This window comes from Sus scrofa, chromosome 17 (assembly GCF_000003025.6).
Source record: "Sus scrofa isolate TJ Tabasco breed Duroc chromosome 17, Sscrofa11.1, whole genome shotgun sequence".
In the NCBI taxonomy this organism is placed as follows: Eukaryota; Metazoa; Chordata; class Mammalia; order Artiodactyla; family Suidae; genus Sus; species Sus scrofa.
In genome coordinates, this window is record NC_010459.5 from 12,115,695 (window position 1) to 12,124,374 (window position 8,680).

Genomic DNA, 8,680 nt, shown 5'->3' on the forward strand with positions numbered 1-8,680 from the left:
CCCTGTGGCACAGTGGGTTAAGGATCCAGGGTTGCCACAGCTATGGCACAAGTCTCAGCTGTGGCATGGGTTCATTCCCTGGCCTGGGAACTTCTACATGCTGCTGTGTAGCCAAAAATAAAAAAGAAAAAAAAAAAACAAAACCCTGTAATTAAATACAAAATTTTTTCTTCCTTAGTAGAGAGTAACTCAAAAAGTATGGTTCTTAGGGATCACCTAAGGGTTCTGTTTTTTTTTTGTCTTTTTGTCTTTTGTTGTTGTTGTTGTTGTTGCTGTTTCTTGGGCCGCTCCTGCGGCATATGGAGATTCCCAGGCTAGGGGTTGAATTGGAGCTGTAGCCACCGGCCTACGCCAGAGCCACAGCAACTCGGGGTCCGAGCCGCGTCTGCAACCTACACCACAGCTCACGGCAACGCCGGATCATTAACCCACTGAGCAAGGGCAGGGATGGAACCCGCAACCTCATGGTTCCTAGTCGGATTCGTTAACCACTGCGCCACGACGGGAACTCCTGTTTTTTTTTTTTTAACTTAAAAAAAATTTTTTTTTGAAGCTAGCCCATCCAGATATCAGGGCAGCTTATTTGATCTGTTATTTGCTTGAGTCTGAGGATCTCTCTCTTCCAATTGCTGAGATTGCTGACATGTTCCCAGTTGGTTTATTGATTCACTAAAAGAGACATCATCCATCTATGCTAGGCAGTGTAGAGAGGGGAAAAAAAGTAAGAAAATAAGATCCTTGATCTTTTTTACGCTCTCAAAGTCTAGTAAAAAATTGTTAACATTTCCAATTGCATCAAGTTCAACTGACTCGAAAGGAGCCCCAAATCAAACCCAATGAAGAGCAATCTATCTCTGTTTAAATTTCCACTTCACAGATGCTGGTGGAGTCTGCATGGTTGACTGTGATTGATTTGTTTCAGGTGCTTCGTGATGTGTCTTGCTAGCAACGCAGCTCTGAACGCTGCCAACACAAGACATTTTGGTTAATGTGTAATGTTAGCGGCATTCAGTTGTCCAGAGGTTTGTTTCCTTGAGTTACTTCTGGTAGAATTAATTTCTTTTTCTTTAAAAAGAAATTTTTTTTTTTTTTGGTCTTTTTAGGGTCACACCAGCAGCCTCTGTAAGTTCCCAGGCTAGGGGTTGAATCAGAGCTGCAGCTTCCAGCCTGCACTACAGCCACAACATCAAACCTAAGCTGCGTCTGGGACCTACATCACAGCTAACGGCAATGCCGGTTCCTTAACCCGGGATCGAACCTGCCTCGTGGATGCTGGTCAGGTCCATCACTGCTGAGCCACAGCAGGAACTCCTATTTCTCATTTTACACATGGCTGTTGAAAACAGACTCCATTTAGCAGGATTTATCCCATGAGGTCATACTCTTTCCTCTTTGGAGCTTTCACCAGTGGGACTCTTATTCCTTTGCATTAGTGATTTTGGCCCCGGGAAGCTTTTTCCCACTCTGACTGGTTTCTGAGCAAGCTTGCCTGGGCCTCTTTAGATTCCAGCTGTCGAGATTTTTGGTCCATTGCAAAATCTTTCCTATTACTGTGAAAAGGGAACCAAAATATGTAACACTCTGGCTTTAGGCTTATATTTTTCTAGTGCTTTTGTTGGGATTCAATTTTATCCTTATGTCCCTGACGTTATTTTTAATGGGACATTTTTCAGGGAGATTAATTATACCCTTGGCGCATCTGCTTTCCCATTTGAAAATTCTCTTTCTGTGATGGGATTGGAAAATAATAGAAAACAGTTCATAGAGCTGCCCTAGTTACCAAGAAAACAAACTGAAGAAATAACTGGCTTTTCTCTCTTTTTTCTGAACTGCCCTCCAAATACAGTAATCTCCTTCCTAAAATCTATGTATCTGTTTGGGATTACTACTTGAGTGGTTACTGAATTAATTTTTTTTTCTTTTTAGGGCCGTTCCCACGGCAAACGGATGTTCCCAGGCTACGGGTCAAATTAGAGCTACAGCTATGGGCCTACACCACAGCCACAGTAACAAGGGATCCAAGCTATGTCTGCGATTTACACCACAGCTCAAGGCAACACCGGATTCTTGACTCACTGAGCAAGGCCAGGGATTGAACCTGCATCCTCATGGATGCTAGTCGGGTTTGTTTCTACTGTGCCACAGGGGGAAGTCCTGGATTAATTTTTTGACAGAGTACTATGCGTCCTGCTTATAGTCTGAGAACGAAACAGTTTTTGTTTTTTCTTCGTTTTATTTTTAAAATTACGCAGGTAATACATGTATACATATTCAGTTTTGAAATGTAAAATTTTACAGATGTCTACTGGGTACAAAGTGTAAGTCCCAGTTTCCAGGACACTTATCTTGACCGTTATCAACATAGCAAATGAATATGATTCAATATATTGGCTCTGAGTGAATCTGAGGACAGTAGCATGTTCGGATTAGTAAAAAACATGTTAAATGTGTTAAAAAATTAAAACTCTTTAAAATGTATGTAATCCATATGTGCTTCTTGTTTGAAATTCGGAAAAAAACAGATAATTCCACTACCCAGAAGTCACCACCAATAATATCTAGTTTTTAATGCTTTTCTTTTTTTACTTTTTCTTTCTTTCTTTCTTTCCTTCTTTCTTTCTTTCTTTCTTTCTTTCTTTCTTTCTTTCTTTCTTTCTTTCTTTCTTTCTTTCTTTCCTTCCTTCCTTCCTTCTTTCTTTCTTTCTTTCTTTCTTTCTTTCTTTCTGTCTTTTCTTCCTTCCTTCCTTCCTTTCTTTCTTTCTTTCTTTCTTTCTCTTTTTCTTTCTTTTCTTCCTTCCTTCCCTCCCTCCCTCCCTCCTTTCTTTCTTTCTTTCTTTCTTTCTTTCTCTCTCTCTCTCTTTCTTTCTCTCTTTGTCTTTTAGGGCTGCACATGTGGCAAACGGACGTTCCCAGGCTAGGGGTCAAATCAGAGCTGTAGCCGCCGGCCTACACCACAGCCACACCAATGCAGGATCCAAGCCACGTCTGTGACCTACACCACAGCTCACAGCAATGCTGATTCCCTGACCCACTGAGCGGGGCCAGGGGTCAGACCTGCATCCTCATGAATAATAATCAGATTCGTTACTACTGAGCCACGATGGGAACTCCAGTTTTTAATGCTTTTCAAAGAGCTAGTTTTTATTTTAAGTAATACACATTCATTAAGTAGAAAAATACTTGGTTTCATTAATGATAATAAGAACAATAATATCAGCTATCTTTTACTGAACATTCTCTGTGCACCAGCCTGTGGTAGAGTTATGTGGGGGAAAATACAATCATTTTTGGGTAATATTTGGAATATTAGTTTGTGATTCTTTCCTTCTGTGTATAGACATTTTAAAAAGTATGTAAGAGTTCCTTGTGGTGCAGCAGGTTAAGGACTCAGCGTTGTCACTACAGTGGCTCACTTCATTGCTGTGCAATGGGTTCAGTCTCTGGTCCAGAACTTCCACATGCCATGGGTATGGCCAAAAATAAATAAATATGAAAAAGTATGTAGTTATAATAGTAGTGTATAGTTTTGAATTCTATTTTTCATAAAAAAATTTTCTGTGCAGTTCTATATTCTTTGATGTCACTTTTATAGTATGTTATCAGAAAGTCTTTTAAAAGTATCCTTTTACTGGTTGTATAATATTTCATTGAATGCATGTGTATAATTCATTATCCATTTCCGTATTGTTGGACATTTATTATTTCTTCTTTTTCTTTCCTTTTTTTCCCTTTCTTTTTTTTTTCTTTTTGCCTTTTCTAGAGCCGCACCCATGGCATACAGAGGTTCCCAGGCTAGGAGTCAAATTGGAACTGCAACTTCTGGCCTACCCCACAGCCACAACAATGCCAGATCCATGCTGCAACTGTGACTTACACCACAGCTCATGGCAATGAGCTGAGCAAGGTCAGGGATCAAACCCAAATCCTCATTCGGGGTTCGTTACCACTGAGCCACAACAGGAACTCCCTATATCTTCTTATTCACATAAAGCTCTTTATATCTAATCTCATAAAATAGATTATATCTTAGAATGGATCTATCAGAAATGAAATTATTGGCTCAAGATAATGAATAGTTTTAGAGTTTTAATGTGTTTTTTTTTTAAATTATAGTTGATTGAATGTTTTCAAATTGCTTTGCCAAAAGGTTCTGCTCAAAAAAAAAATCACTTGCTATTAGGAGTTCCCGTCGTGGTGCAGTGGTTAACAAACCTGACTATGAACCATGAGGTTGCAGGTTCGATCCCTGGCCTTGCTCAGTGGGTTAAGGATCTGGCATTGCCATGAGCTGTGGTGTAGGTAGAAGACGCGGCTTGGATCCCGAGTTGCTGTGGCTCTGGCGTAGGCCGGTGGCTACGGCTCTGATTAGACCCCTCAACTGGGAACCTCCATATGCTGCGGGAGCGGCCCTAGAAAAGGCAAAAAGACAAAAAAAAAAAAAAAAAAACCCAAAAAACAAAAAACAAAAGGTTCTGCTAACTAAATTGCCATCATCATTATATAACAATACTGGATGTTTCTTGTTCTTTTCTAGTTTGACAGAACCAAAATGATAGATGTATTTAATCAGTTTTTCTTTGATTATGACCGAGTTTAATCATTTACCCATGTTTAACAGTATTATTTCCTTTTTTGTGAATTATATGTTGTGATATATAATTTTAAAAAAATTTATTGAAGTACAGTTGATTTACAATGTTGTGTTAATTTCTGCTCTTCAGCAAAGTGATTCAGTTATACATATATAGGTGTATATATATTCTTTTTCATGTTCTTTTCCATTATGGTTTATCACTGGATATTAAACACAGTTCTCTGTGCTCTACAGTAGGATCTTGTTTATCCATCCTGTATATACCAGTTTTGCATCTGCTAACCCAGACTCCCAACCCTTCCCTCCCCCAAACCTCTCCTGCTTGGCAACCACATGTCTATTCTCTATGTGTGATGTAGCATTTTATCTTCAAAACCCCATGTCTTTCCAAGTCATGAGAGTAATACATGCTTATTGTATAATTAAAACAGTTTAGAATGCATGTAAAAATAGATAATTCCTCTCCTTCCCTGCATCTGCTCCAGCTCACTTCCGCAGGACTGGGTTAGCAGATACACCTATAGCCCTTTCTCTATGATTTCAGAGTTCATCACTTATATTTTGTGGTAGTGGGTAGGAGGGAAATGAGTTTGATGTGAGTTCTTTTTTTCATTTTTAAGGTTTTATTGAAGTATAGTTGTTTTACAGTATTGTGATAATTTCTGCTGTACAACAAAGTGATTCAGTTATACATGGACACACATCCACTCTCTTCCAGATTCTTTTCCCATATAGGTTATCACAGGATATTGAGTAGAGTTCTCTTTGCTATACAGCAGGTCCTTGTTGGCCAATCATTCCATATACCTCAGTGTGCATATGCCAATCCCAAACCCCCAATCCATCCTCCCCCACCCCCCATTTGTCCCCTTTGGTAACCATAAGTTTTTCAAAGTCTGTGAGTCTGTTTCTGTTCTGAAAATAAGTTCATTTGTATCCTTTTTAAGATTCTGTATGTAAGTGATATTATATGATGCTGAGAAAAACGGATTAAGAAGACAAGGTATATATATATATACACAGTGGAATATTACTCGGCCATAAAAAAGAATGAAATAATGCCTTTGTAGCAATATGGATGGACCTAGAAATTATCATACTAAAGTGAAATTAGTCATAGTGAAAGACAAACATATGAGTTCTTCATGAAGCAAAAATATTCACCTTTGTCTTTCGTACTTTCGAGAATATACATTCTGTTTGCTAGCTTTTGATTTTTTTTAATGAAGTAATGTTTTGTCTTAGAAAATGTCCATTTCCAGAATCACAGTCTCGTAATTCAGTTTGGCCCATTTGTGATAGCTGAGAAGATTTCTTGTTAGCTTTTAATTTTGACTGTAGTTGATGTCACATTTGCCAACCCTTTCCTTTATGCTTTTCTTAAACAATTCTTTTCAACCTGAAAAGGCCTTTACATTTAAAGGCTCAATAAATATGAGGTTCTTTTTTTCTACTGGCTTTTATTATGGTTTTTATTTTGGTGTATATCGTAAGGTGATGATTGAAATGTAATTTTGCTTTTCAAGATATTAATTTTGGTGTATATATATATTGTGAGATGATGATCTAAAGGCAATTTTTACCCCAAATGTGTGCCTCTTGTTCCCCACACCATGCGCTCCATAAGCCTTGTCTTGCCCAATGAATTACATCCTCCATGATCATGTTTTTAATTCTGAAGGATAAGAAGACCTCTTCTTGGTGTTTCTTGTTTATTGATTTGTGTGTCATTTAAAACTTTTTGATGTGTTATGCTTCCACAGACTAGATTTCCTTTCACACAAAACAGAAAAATTTATCTGTGCATATGTGGGAGCCCCCCCCCTTTAACTTGCCTAATTTTTAAAAAGTACTAAGGTGAATGTTCAACATGGATTCATATCTAAGATTACCCACTTTCTTGTTCTCAGTTTAGAGTCTGAGTTCTGCCCTGGTGTTCACCTTTCAGTGATGGTGGGAGGAGGAGCAGAGAGAGAACAGGGGTGCAAAGCAGGTAATGCTAACCCCATTTTATGGATGGAGAAACTGAGACTTGGCTGGAGTCTGTTTCATATGCCTGATTGAGTGCTGTGATTAAAGAAAGGCACAGTGGGTTAAAGGATCTGGTGCTGCCAAAGCTGCAGCGTAGGTCAGAACTGCAGCTCGGGTCTGATGGTGGGGGAACTCCATATGCTGTGGGGTGCCTTAAAAAAAAAGTTATTTTTTCCTCTAATTTTTGTTTTTTTTCTGTCTGTCTCTCTTTCTTTGCTTTTTAGGGTGACACACATGGCATATGGAAGTTTTCAGGATTGAGGTCGAATCGGAGCTACAGCTCCCAGCCTGCACCACAGCCACAGGAATGCCAGATCTGAGCAGCATCTGCGACCCACACCACAGCTCATGGGGATGCAGGATCCTTCACCCACTGAGCGAGGTCAGGGATCAAACCTGCATCCTCATGGATACTAGTCAGGTTCATTACCGCTGATCCACAAGGGGAACTCCCTTCTTATTTTCATAAGTGCCTCTTTTTAAGTATGAGAGTTAGGTCCTCTTGTGTCCTAGTTAAGAACTGTATTTTTTCTTTTAAAGATTGGTAAATGCCTATATTTTGCCATCTAAAGGTTTTAGAAGAATGTGGTGTGATGGAGGATCTGGCTAAATCGAGTTAAGACCAGGATTTAAATATAGTCAGCTGAGCTATATGGTATGACTTAGGACCACCCTTTGGTAAAGTGGTTTGGTAATATTTTCCAGAGCTGTAAAACTATTCATAAACTTGAGCCAATAATTTCATTTCGGAGATATATCCAATCTAAGAAATAGATTCATCTTAAATATATAAATACCATTATGGGAAAGTAGAAAGAAAAGTTTCTGCCTACTGGAGTTTCCAGTAACTCAGTATGGCTCAGTAACTGTCAGTAATGAATCTGGCTAGTATCCATGAAGGTAAGTGTTCCACCCCTGGCCTCGCTCAGTGGGTTAAGCATCCAGCATTGCCATGAACTTTGGTGTAGGTCGCAGATCCAAATCTAGTATTGCTGTGGCTGTGGCTGTGGCTGTGGCATAGGCCAGCAGTTACAGTTGTGATTTGACCCCTAGTCTGGGAACTTCCATATGACCTGTGTGTGGCCCTAAAACAAACAAACAAACAAAAAGTTTTCTGCATAGTATTTTACAATCTTGTGACATGATTAGGAAAGTTTAAGAGAGCATGGAATTGTCTGCAGCTGTCAAAGATTAAAATATAAGGTTTGCCACCAGGACAACAGAGAGAAATTTAGAACCTTCTCTTCACTCTACATCCACAGCTCTTTTGAGAGGTGAAACCTTTAAAAACAATCAAATGCAGTCTTCGCTAGTGTTTCTATGTGGTCATGTGCTCAACATTGTCTTGGTGACTAAGACCTTGTATTAAGAAATGAAACGGAGGAGTTCCCATTGTGGCTGAGTGGTTAGCGAATCCCACTAGGAACCATGACGTTTCAGGTTCCATCCCTGGCCTTGCTCAGTGGGTTAAGGATCCAGTGTTGCCGTGAGCTGTGGTGTAGGACGCAGACGCGGCTCGGATCCCGTTGCTGTGGCTCTGGCGTAGACTGGCGGCTACAGCTCCGATTAGACCCTAGCCCAAGAACCTCCATATGCCACAGGAGCGGCCCAAGAAATGGCAAAAAGACCAAAAAAAAAAAAAAAAAAAAAGAAAAGAAAAGAAATGAAACCGGATTTGTTTGGCAAGATTGGACAGTGGAGTAGGGGGTGAAGTTAATTGCAGTGTAGTGTATCTGTCCTTTGCACCAGGAATGCTCTAGAACAGTGGTTCTGAAGCAGGGTGAATTTTGTCCCAAGGGACCTGTTACAGCATCTGGAGATGCTTTTAGTGTCCTAACTGGGGTGGGGCTGGGGTGTGCTACTGCCATCTAGTGGCAAAGGCCAGGGATGCAGCTCCACCTCTGCACTAACAGAGGGCCGGTTCCTGTAATTACCTGATCTAAATTGTCTACAGGGCCAAGGCTGAGGATACAGCTATAAAGAAAGTAATCTGTATGGTTACAATAGCACAATCATTAATTTAAAAGGAAAGGAGATTAAAAATAAGTGGGTTTT